At 37.3% G+C, this 12,718-nt stretch overlaps 1 protein-coding gene across 1 annotated transcript in view; it reads left to right on the forward strand.

The window, feature by feature from the left end:
• Nucleotides 1-12,718, forward strand: part of LOC133560717 (collagen alpha-1(XXV) chain) — a 337,729-nt gene that overhangs the window by 225,893 nt on the left and 99,118 nt on the right. The window lies entirely within an intron of this gene.

Consider the following 12,718-nt stretch of genomic DNA (forward strand, 5'->3'; position numbering starts at 1 on the left):
CTTCATTTTTCTTCATTTACACAAATAGTAAATGCTCTGTTTATATGACCGACAGCTTAAATGTGAGTCAAAGATGTTGACTTACATAGATAGATAGATAGATAGATAGATAGATAGATAGATAGATAGATAGATAGATAGTACAGACAGTACAGACAGAATTCAGTTGGTACCTACTAGGGCTGTACGGTATACCGCTATGAGTATAGTACTGCGATACAAATGAATCATTTTCGGTACTATACCGCCTCTGAAAAGTATCGGTTTCGCGCTCGTGCCCGCGTCAAAGTTGTGTTGTGTCATTGTTGGTTAACGAGCAGACCAGCATGTTCGGCAGCGCACAATCACAGACTACTTACAAATAGACACAGTGTGTAGACAGAAAAGGGAGAACAGATGCATTTTGGCTTAAAAACTATACAATCAAGGTGTTATAACACTGAAACACCCTCAGGAAGAGATGCTTTAAGACATGGCTAGCTAACTAGCGGCTAAAGTCCAGCCCCAGTCGGCAGTGTTTTAGCTTCTTCCAAATCACTAATCCTGGTCTCCATGGCGAAAAATAAAGTAAGTTTCTTACAATTATCATCCCTGCAGAACGAGGAATAGCTAAACATGCTTCACTACACAACATAGCTCACAAATGTAAACAAACGCCATTGGTGGATCTACACATCCACTGTAATGATACCAAGTACAGGACCATATCTAGTTGATATTACTATGATTATGTCGATATTTTTTGGCATCACAACATCTTTTGTTTTAAAAAGTTTATCTTATGTTTATAAACTCAGGAAATATGTCCTGGGACACATGAGGACTTTGAATATGGTCAATGTATGATCCTGTAACGACTTCGTATCAGATTGATACCCAAATTTGTGGTATCATCCAAAACTAATGTAAAGTATCAAACAACAGAAAAATAAGTGATTATTACATTTTAACAGAAGTGTAGACAGAACATGTTTAAAGAGAAAGTAAGCAGATGTTAACAGTAAATGAACAAGTAGATTAATATTTCATTTTCTACTCCTTGTCCTTAATAATGTTGACAAAATAATAGAATGATAAATGACACAATATGTTACTGCAGACTAATTAGGAGCCTTTGTTTGTTTACTTACTACTAAATGACAAGTTGTCTAGTATGTTCACTATTTTATTATTGACTTAACTGCAATAAGAAACGTATGTTTAATATAGCCTAAGATTTTTTTGTTAAAATAAAGCCAATAATGCAATTTTTTTGTGGTCCCCTTTACTTAGAAAAGTACCAAAAAGTATCGAAATTATTTTTGTACCGGAACCAAAATATTGGTGTCCTTACAACTCTAGGTCTTTCTGAAAAAAAAAAGAATGAGAGTCAAAGATCCTCGATCTGACAGAAGCACTCTTCCGGCCATTTTTTCAACAACTGAGTAACTTTAGTACTTACAGTACATTAATAACTTGTGGATTGGATGGAAAAAAAAAATAACTTGCTTTCAACCACGGTAAAAATGTTTTTTGACCCATCAACAATTTCTTTATCAGAGACTTAGTGGCTAATTAAATGGAAATGTTACTTGGAACATTTTGGCAAAAGGGACAAACGGTAGAAAATGGATGGATGGATGGGTGCATAACTTTCCTATTTTTCCATAGCTTTAACTGGCCAACGTGATTGGCTGCAAAAGTCTGAAAGCTAACCACTCAGATAAAAATAATAGTCTCCAAGCGGGTGTTTCTGGTTGCAACGTCATAGCAATAGTCAATCATGATTAGCTCACAGTATGGGACAGTTTTGGCACATGTACGCACCTAATCCCCAGCCAAAGCCATAGTGTAAATAGTATTTTAGATGCAAAGTCTTATGAAAGGAAATGGGTCTGATGTAGCCGCGTGCGGCCGTTTGTTTACGTTGCAGAAGCCAAAGCTAATCACACAGCTGTATTAGGTTTTATTGGTTTGAGATTACAAACCCTGCGGAGTCAGTGTATACATTTAGGCTAAGTGGCTGCAGTCGCAGTTAGATTTATGTCCAAAGTGTTTTTTTTCTATCCACTTCTGACTGCCACTATCTGTAAAGTATTGCTGTTTTCGCACCCTTGTGATGCTAACACATAGTAACATGTGTGTGCAATACAATGGGTAACAAGTCTGCAACTACAGGTATATTCAATCAATTGCGCAGTTGTCGAGTTTGTGGTTTAAAAAAGCAAATACGTCTCTAAGTAGTATTTGGTCAAAAACATTGGCATCAGCAACTGTGGCTGTAGGCAAACTCCTGTTTTTATAAATAGCACAACATGCTAGTTCAGGGGTCGGGAACTTTTTTGGCTGAAAGAGCCATGAAAGCCAAATATTTCAAAATGTATTTCCGTGAGAGCCATATAGGTGGCGACTTGTCTAGGGTGTACCCCACCTTCTGCCCTATTGTAGCTGTGATAGGCACCAGCGCCCCCCATGAACCCAAAGGGAATAAGCGGTAGAAAATGAATGAATGAATGAATGGATGGATGGATGGATGAATACAACTAAATGCGTGCCTTTTTAAGAAAGACCAACATTTTTAGAGTAGAATAAGTCTCTTATTCTTTTTAATAACATTGTTATTCCAAAGTTAACCAATGATAAATATAATACTTCTTACTATTGATGCGACTTCTTGAACAGGTGCGATAGAAAATGGATGGTTGGATTAAAATGCATGAGAATGTTTTATAATTTCAACGTTATTTTTAAAACTGTGATTACCAGCGGAATTATTCATTACTTATCGTGTTAAGCAATGTCAGCTAAGATTTATCTGAGAGCCAATGAAGTCATCAAAAGAGCCACATCTGGCTCTAGAGCCATAGGTTCCCTACCCCTGTCTAGTTGCTGTACCAAATTTGGTACTTATGTAGTTACCAGTGTTGTCCCGATACCAATATTTTGGTACCGGTACCAAACTATATTTCGATACCTTTCGGTACTCTTTTAAAGAAAGGGCACGATAAAAAATTGCATTATTGGCTTTATTTTAACAAACAATATTAGAGTACATTAAACATTTGTTTCTTATCACAATGTTATTGTTAAATAAAATAGTGAACATACAAGACAACTGTTCTTTTATTAGTAAGTAAGCAAACAAAGACTCTTAATTTGTCTGCTGACGTATGTAGTAACATATTGTGTCATTTTCCATTATATTATTTTGTCAACATCATTAGGGACAAGTGGTAGAAAATTGATTATTAACGTACTTGTTCATTTACCGTTAATATCTGCTTACTTTCTCTCTTAACATGTTCTATCTACACTTTTGTTAATATGTAATAATCACTTATTTTTCTGCTGTTTGCATGTTTTACATTAGATTTGGATGATACCACTCATTTAGGTATCAATCCGATACCAAGTCGTTACAAGATCTTACATTGGTCATATTCAAAGTCCTCATGTGTCCAGGGACATATTTATTGAGTTTTTAAACATAATATAAATAAAAATAAAAATAAAAGATTTTGTGATGCTATAAAATATCAATCTAATCATAGTAGTATCGACTAGATATGCTATTGTACTTGGCATCATTATAGTGCATGTCAGTGTAGATCCACCCATGGCATTTGTTTACATTCAGGAACGGTGTCATTAGTTGTGCAGTGAAGCATGTTTAGCTATTCCTCGTCCTGCAGGGATGATACTTGTAAGAAACATACTTTATTAGTCGCCATGGAGGCAAGGATTAGTGATTTAGAAGTAGCTAAAACACTGCCGACTGCGGGTGGACTTTAGCCGCTAGCTAGGTCGCCTTGTTTCCTGAGGACGTTTAAGTGTTATAACTTCACTTTTAATGCCAAAATGCGTCCGTTCTAACTTTTCTGTCTACACACTGTGTCTTCTTGTAAGTACTCTGTGATTGTGCATTGGCGAACATGCTCCTCTGCTCATAAACCAGCAATGAGACGACGTGACAACGACAAGGGCACTGGGGACTGGGGACCGGTACTTTTTAGAGGCAGTATAGTACAGAATATGATTCATTAGTATCGCGGTACTATACCAATACCGATATACCGTACAACCCTAGTAGGTACCAACTGAATTCTGTCTGTACTGCCGAGTAGTGATTATTTCCTGAGGAAACTCTCCTGAAATAATCAATAAAGTACTATCTATCTATCTATTAAAATTAAACAGTAATAATGTTCGATTCCTGGTTTGGCACGGGGTGTCACGCCCGGTTGCAAACTCGGCAACGGCTCGAGCATTTGGCAATCAAACAGACATATTCTCTCTGAAATGTTGCAATTTTCCATGCAGACAAAGCAAGTATTCCTGATAAAAAAGTGCTCAAAAGTCAGGCTTTCCTTTATAAGCTAGCTCAGTGGTTCCCAATCTTTTTTCAATGGTGTACCCCCTGTGAACATTTTTTAATTCAAGTACCCCCTAATCAGAGCAAAGCATTTTTGGTTGAAAAAAAGAGATAAAGAAGTAAAATACAGCACTATGTCATCAGTTTCTGATTTATTAAATTATATAACACTGCAAAATATTGCTCATTTTTAGTAGTCTTTTTTGAACTATTTGGAAAAAAAAGAGATAAAAATAAGTAAAAACTTGTTGAAAAATAAACAAGTGATTCGATTATAAATAAAGATTTTTACACATAGAAGTAATCATCAACTTAAAGTGCCCTCTTTGGGGATTGTAATAGAGATCCATCTAGATTCATGAACTCAATTCTAAACATTTCTTCTCAAAAAAAGAAATCTTTAACATCCATATTTATGGAACATATCCACAAAGAATCTGGCTGCCAACACTGAATATTGCATTGTTGTATTTCTTTTCACAGTTTGTGACCTTGCATTCATATTTTGAAGTATTATTCAATAAATATATTTATGAAGAATTTTTGAACTGTTGCTATTTTTAGAATATTTTTCAAAAATCTCACGTACCCCTTGGCATACCTTCAAGTACCCCCAGGGGTACGCGTACCCCCATTTGAGAACCACTGAGCTAGCTCGATGCTAATTTACATAGGATATGCCATATGCATGCTACTGATTAGCATTAGTGACTTTCCACCTCCAAACGTGTCAATAAATAAATAAAACTAAAGCGGGGTACACACAAAGATTTTCTAAATCTTAAGAGATTTTTGTCTGTGACAGACCCACCATATAAAAAAATCAGTTTTGATCGTCACGTTAGTGGCGTGCTACAATGATATCAACACAGCACACCACACACATGACAATTCAGTCCCTTCACTCATTCAGACTCTAGTCCTCCATGCCCGAAGTCGAGTGCGAACAAATGTGATCTGACAAAATCGAAGAAGAAGAAATATAGCAACTTCCATAGCAACAACCGGAACACAGAAACAGGCCACATGAAAGAAAACATACAAAAGGAGGGAATGATGGTGTACAATTACAAATACTGTACAATTGCCTATGCATTTGATCATTATATTGTGTACATTAACTGTAAAAAAATAAATGGCAGCTCAGTTGCCACAATTTTAATGTAAAATCAAGGGTGATTTACAACCATTTTAGTGTAAATGGAAAAACTGTACAATTTTTTTTTTTACAGTAAAATTCTAGTCACTGAGCTGCCTTTTTTTTTCTTTTACTGTAAAATCTGTTGCCATGTTTGCAGTGTACAATTTAATGGATAACTTGCTTCATGAAATCATCAATCAAGCAGATATGTATAAAATATATATATTTTGATAAAAACAGTTTGAAACGTAGGATAGTACTGTATTTGTTGCATTATTTCATTAAATAAAAAATCAATGAAACACAATTTCATTAAAACACATGCATTTCAAAATCAATCAATCAATCAATCAATGTTTATTTATATACAAAATAGAAAGATTACATTTAGTGAGAAAAGATCAACTATTGACAGATTATTTCAAGGCTTTGACGGGCCACATTGGCCTTGAGTTAGACACCAGTGGGCTAAATGGAAGAGAGGACTGGCACATTTAACTTTTTAATGCCAATTTGCCTACTTCCTGGCCACGGCAACACAACCAGGACAAACCAAAATTAATATATATTTGCAAATGAGACTCAGGGTTGTAAGAAAACGAGCTATATCAACTGGACAGCACAGTTCTCCTTATCAGCTCAGTGTTAACTGGTTAAAAAAAAAAACGGGGGTGGGGTTATTATTGAAAAATGCACCGAAAATTGCCATACTTGTTTACCGATATCAGATACCAGGGATTAGTGCCATTTGGTTTAAATGTGAAAGGTACTCAATGGATCAATCAAATTTTATTTATATAGCCCTTAACCACAAGTCTCTTAAAGGGGTTCACAAGCCACAACGACATCCTCGGCTCAGATCCCACATCAGGGCAAGGAAAAACTCAACCCAATGAGATACAATGAAAAACTTAGGAGGGACCGCAGATGTGAGGACGTTGAGTGGATCTGTTAATAGTGTGAGAGTACAGTCCATAGTGGGGCCAGCAGGGGGTCATCTTGAGTGGAGACAAGTCAGGGGGCAGAGCAGAAAAGAGACGGCAGATCAACTGGTCTAAAATGGGGGTCTATTAAAAGGCTAGCATATACAAAAACATTTGAAGATGGGACCTAAATACTTCTACTGAGGTAGCATCTATAACTGTTAGCGTTAGGACATTTCAAGAGTACTAGAGCTCAAATAGAAAACACCCGCAGACTTTTTGGGGGCTCTGGGAATCACTAATAAGCTGGAGTTCTTTGAACGCAGATTTCTTGCCGGGACATATGGTACAATACAATCAGCAAGATAGACCGGAGCTAGACCGTTAAGTATTTTATATGTCAATACTCCCGTCCAAAGTCAAAACCTAGTAACTCACTTCTAGCTGATTTTGAGAAAACAAAGGAAAACCAATCTATCTTGATGCTGTCTTACACAGATCTACAAAGTCATCAAACGTATAGATGCTTTCTTGAGCTTTCATTTTCTTGGCGATTGAGCCATGGATTGAATCTGCTATCATAAACGTGTGCCCTTTCTCCAGATGTTTTATCACAATCTCGGGTGGGCCCCATTCTGCGTTTGCACATTGGGCAAGAGCCGTGTACAGCGTCCAGTTTTTATTTTGACCTCCACAGTTATCCGCCCAAAAGAGTATGCAAGGGGAAGAATCAAGAACAATACATTTAATGAAGGTGCTTGCAACGTCCTGGGCCAATCTTCCAAATATCCCCTCGTGCCATAATATCACATAATCAGGTTGACCGTCGGCCCCCATTCTTGCAAATGTCTCATTAAAGACAATAAAGCGACTAAAAAAAAAGCTCCGATTGGTCCTTTGAGATACTAGGTTTTTCTGTTGTATCTCCGCGGTTATGTGGTAGTTGCTAGGTCCTGCCATGCGCGTAACAGCTTACTTACGGAACAAATTACAATATCGCATACACTAATGTAAAGCATATCACCTAGGAACTCCAAAATTATTATCAGCTCAGTTTTGACCAAAATTGAGTTACTGGGTTTTGCCTTTGGACGGGAGAATAGTAAAACCTTTAAGTCGCATCCTAAGTGCACAGGAAGCCAGTGCAGGTGAGCCAGTATAGGTATATATGTAGGTATATGAAGGTATATACAGTTCAGGCGTAATGATCAAACGCCTGAAATAGTTCTGGTCAAAAGTCTAGCAGCCGCATTTTGTACCAACTGTAATCTTTTAATGCTAAACATAGGGTGAGCCAAAAATAATACGTTACAGTCATCGAGACGAGACGTAACGAACGCATGAATAATAATCTCAGCATCAGTGGTGGACAAAATGGAACAAATTTTAGCGCTATTACAGAGATGAAAGAACGCTGTTTTAGTGACACTCTTAATGATAAAAAGTTAAAAAATAGAAGTGTTTTGGTCTAGGGGGTTTATCTGTGGAACAGCTTGGATGATTCCTTAAACTGTTCCAGTTCCATTCCAACATTTAAAAAACACTTTAAGACCAATGTCTTGGAAAAATATATCACTCTTGAATCAACAAAGTAGTTAATACTATGTTCAATGTTAATTACAAACTAAATGTGGGATATACATTATAATGGATGTATAATTGTTTGTATATAGTATATAATTGGAACAAAGGTTTAACTAACACGTGTACAAGGATATTTCACATGTATTTACTGTGTATATAATTGAACAGTGTTAATGTTGTGTAACAGGTGTATTTATAATATGTTGTGCAAAGGAAATTTCATATTTTTAGGAAGCTCGTCTTGTATTTGACATTGTTTATAGGGTTAGGCACAATAAGTGTTCAACTTCAGCCTAAACCCTTTCGGTCTGCAACATTTTCAATTTATGAATGTACAACTGTTTGTTTATGTAAAACTTTTTGTTTATTTTGTTGACCACTGACCAAAGAAAAAATAAACTAAAAGATAATAGCCATATTCTTAACCGAGTCGCTCCATGTAATTGTTTTGTTGTCAAATGTTGGTGTCTAGCAGGACCGATAATCACCATTTCTGTTTTCTTAGGGTTGAGTTGCAAAAAGTCAGTGGACATCCATTGTTTAATTTCGTTTAGACATGCCTCCATCTCACTACAATCTGTTGTGTTGGTCAGCTTTAGGGGCATGTAGAGTTGGTTGTTATCAGCTTAACAGTGAAAGCTAACACCGTATTTGCGTACGATGTACCTAAAGACAGCATGTGGATGCTGAAGAGTGCAAGGCCAAGAATTGAACCCTGTGGAACTCCGCACGTTACCCTGACATACTCCAAGGTAGGGCTGGACGATATATCGGGGCTTTGTCTCTATGCGATATAGAAAATTACTATAACGTGATATTCGATTATACGTTCTCACTCAGTTGTGTTTAGTTGCAGGCATTACACTACAGGCTCTTCCCACTCGTTCTTGTGTTTCCTTCTCGCAGAGTGTAAGCGCACCTTCTTACACACGTCACATACTGTCACGTCATACGTCACATACGTATTCGCCCTCGCGGAGCAGAGAGGTAGCAGCATGAGTAACGTTAGCTATGATGCTAGCAGAGCCGTGCGAGTGGTAATATGAGAGAAAAAAAGTGCGAATCTGGTAACAAACGAGTGAAGAATTAATTCCCAAGAAAAACAGTACGGGGTCCATCGTCTGGCGGTGGTTCGGATTCAAGCGGGAATATGTCAAATAGACAAATTTAATTTGTCAAGTGTGGGGCACAAGGGTTGATACCAAAAGTAGCATTACTGCTAATATGTAGCATCATTTGAAAAGTCACCTGCTAATAACTGTTTAATAAATACAGTTTTGGTCAATTGACTTAGTTGTGATTTCCTTCTCTGCATGAAAGTTTAAAAGTAGCATATCTTAATGCAGTATGAACAAGAATGTTTTAATGTAGACACATAGAATCATCATACTGCTGTGATTATATGTATCAAGTGTTAATTAGAGGCTAAGGCAAAATATCGAGATATATACCGTATATCGCGATATGGCCTAAAAATATTGATATATTTTAAAAAAGCCATATCGTCCAGCCCTACTCCCAGGTCACATTGTTATGGGAGACGCACTGCATCCTGTCAGTAAGATGGGAGTACCCATTCCTAATCATGAGTGTTCTGCAGCATCGAGCAGTTTTATCAACCTGTGCACGCCCTGTATAATGCTGCTACTCAGCTGTTGGAAGTCATTAATGCTGACTGAGAAGTTTGTTCCTACCGCTATTACATTGGTTCTGTTTCCTGCTATGTTATGCTATATTCTATATTATGTGGTCAGAGAGAGTTTATCCAAATGGACCCTTGATAAATGTCACCAAAAAAAATAGATGAAAAAGGATTCGACATACAAGATCTTGACACCGCGTCGAATGGCGAGAATGACTCACACATGTTATGATTCAGCCACAAAATTTAGAAAAAAGGCTGGCGTTCCCGCAACAAAACCTCGTATACCGTAGGGGCACGTTGTTCCAGTTAAAAGCAATTGGATATAAAGCTTGTGGTAAATAACGCATGTTATTAAGCTTGATGATGGAAGAAGCTTGAAACACAAAGTATGTTTTTGCACCCAGTACCAAAAAATAGTTTTCCATTATTTTGAGATCACTTATTTTTCCTGATTTTGTTGATATGTTGACGAGTCAAACACAATCTCTGCTGGTAATCCTTATCGCTTCTCTTTTTTCTCCATTACCCCACTAACGGTGTTCAATCTGCATCGTTTTGCATCAAAAATGTAAAAAAAAAAAAAAAAAGAATTCATAGCTTAGTAGAAGTCCTGAAATGAGGCGTATCGGTCCATAAATGTCCCAATGTTCTTTTAACAGGGAATATATCTGGAACTCAATCCTGGTAAACCATTTGACGACCCCAAGATTATGACAAGTTTAGTCCTTGAAGATGCATACAAAATTAGAAACAATCATCTTTGATATGTTGGACCACTTTGATGAATTGCTATTGTTGTTTAAGAAGGCAGAAGATTCCAGAGTTTTCCACCAGCAGCAGCCTTGAAAGGACATGTGGTGCTGGTTAGGAGGGTTAAGTTCTTGCAGGGGTAAACGGGAGGGAGGTGGGCTGAGAGGAAAGAAAAGAGTGGGGGGAATATTTTGATATTATTTCACAGGACTGGAGTCAAAGTTATCAGTGCCATAAGGTCCTCTATGGCAGAGTTTTTTTTACCTTAAGGCCAGGGCCCATTGTTGGACTTCTAAAAATGATCTTTTTCTCAGCGGTACTCAGTTGTAATAAACTTTTACACCAGTTTTGGCATTAATGATAATCTCAAACAAACAAAAGAAGTCTGTAGCTAAAGTCACATAGAAGTTTCTTTAGTGCCAAAAATTATGACTAAATTGTTGAGGCTGTACTTTCATTTGCACTTGAATTGTATTGACAGTTTTATTATTAATTTAGTTTATTTAGTGCATAATAAGTGTGTGCAGATGTATTTTTTTTCAGTTAATACAAAAAACTGACAACAGTCATGCTCAGGCCGTCTAGTTGTAATATTTGATTACAACTGAGTTTTCTTCTCAGCCTGACCTAATCCTAAGGTTTACTTGGTAAATAAATAATAATATTTGTAATCAACACATGGTTTATTACCATTTGGCAAGGTTGTAAACTGTAAACAGGATATCTCCTCAACCGGTTCCTTGGGTGAATAATGTAAACTCACTACACCAGTATGTTTTAACGCTTCCATGGCAAGTTTACTGACAGATATAAGTAAGAACTTTACACTACTTTATGTTAGAAATGGCAACAGCGGAGGATGAATGTCGCATAACAAGAAAATAGAGGGGCGGTATAGCTCGGTTGGTAGAGCGGCCGTGCCAGCAACTTGAGGGTTGCAGGTTCGATCCCCGCTTCCGCCATCCTAGTCACTGCCGTTGTGTCCTTGGGCAAGACACTTTACCCAACTGCTCCCAGTGCCACCCACACTGGTTTAAATGGAACTTAGATATTGGGTTTCACTCTGTAAAGCGCTTTGAGTCACTAGAGAAAAAGCGCTATATAAATATAATTCACTTCACTTCACTAGAGAAAAAGAAGCTCATCGACTACGGTGTTGGCACAAACAACAAAGGCGGACGCGTACAATTTTTCAGGATTTATTCAGATCCCAAATACAGATCAGCATACCTGATGGTAAGAAAAGTTGTTTTTGCATGATATTGAAAAACAAAACACCAGATAGTCTGTCTCAATTTACATACATACTATAATAATACTCATATGTCGAAGCACATCAAGCGGCGCGGCTTCATAGCTTACCAAAGTCGTCCTAAAACATTTTAAATAGATTTTTGAGCGCCGTGTGTAATGTTCTATTTTTTCAATGGAATATATAGAATGTTGGCGTTCTTTACTTGAGTCATACTGCCACATATCTCTTATGTTTGACTGCCATCTACTGATCACAATTATCATTACGCCAAATTATTACCAAATAAAAACGCTTTGACGTCGTTTAGCCAAACCAGAATCATCCCTTACATTAGGCACACCGGGTTATTACTGTCGAGTTTTGAGAAAGAAAAAAAAGGATTTTAAGTGCGCCTTATAGTCCGGAAAAGACTATAAGGCCCCGGGCCCCTCTGTAGTGGTAAAGTTGGACCTTGATGTCGAGAAGATTAAAAGTCCCTGCTCTTTTAAAGAGGAAAAAGTAACAAAAGTCTGTGTTTTTGCTGTTGTTCTTTTGTATTTAATTCCCACACTACCCACAGTGATCCAATACTTTCATGTTGCCATAGAGACTGCAGCTTTACTATTAATGTTGTCTCTTTCAATCAAGTACACACTACTCCTTACTGTTATGCTAGCCTACAGCTTCATAGCTAAAGTCCAAACTGGCAGTAAAACATCACATAAAAGCGCGGAATTCAAATAAAAACAATGATATTGGAGAGATTTTGTAATGGAAACAATAGCACCAGCACGGCTGTTTCCTCATTGTTTGCTGTTTCCGAGTACCAAACTAAAAGCTGCAAACATATTTGGCGTTTTATCTTCAATTGGACTGTAACAAAAGCTTTGCTCTTGACTCTTTTTTTATTTTTCTTTGCCGGTAGCCCCTGAGTGTTCTCAGATGCAGCCAAGCTAATTAGCGCTCACGTATAGTCGGTGGCTCGTAAAGATGTTTACTAAGGCCCGCTGAGGAGAACTTAACAGAGACAGCTAAAGGCAAGTCCCTTTGTCGCATTAATAGAAGTTGGTATTGAGGGTTTGGGCCGGAA

Source organism: Nerophis ophidion, linkage group LG10, assembly GCF_033978795.1.
Source record: "Nerophis ophidion isolate RoL-2023_Sa linkage group LG10, RoL_Noph_v1.0, whole genome shotgun sequence".
NCBI classification, from domain to species: Eukaryota; Metazoa; Chordata; class Actinopteri; order Syngnathiformes; family Syngnathidae; genus Nerophis; species Nerophis ophidion.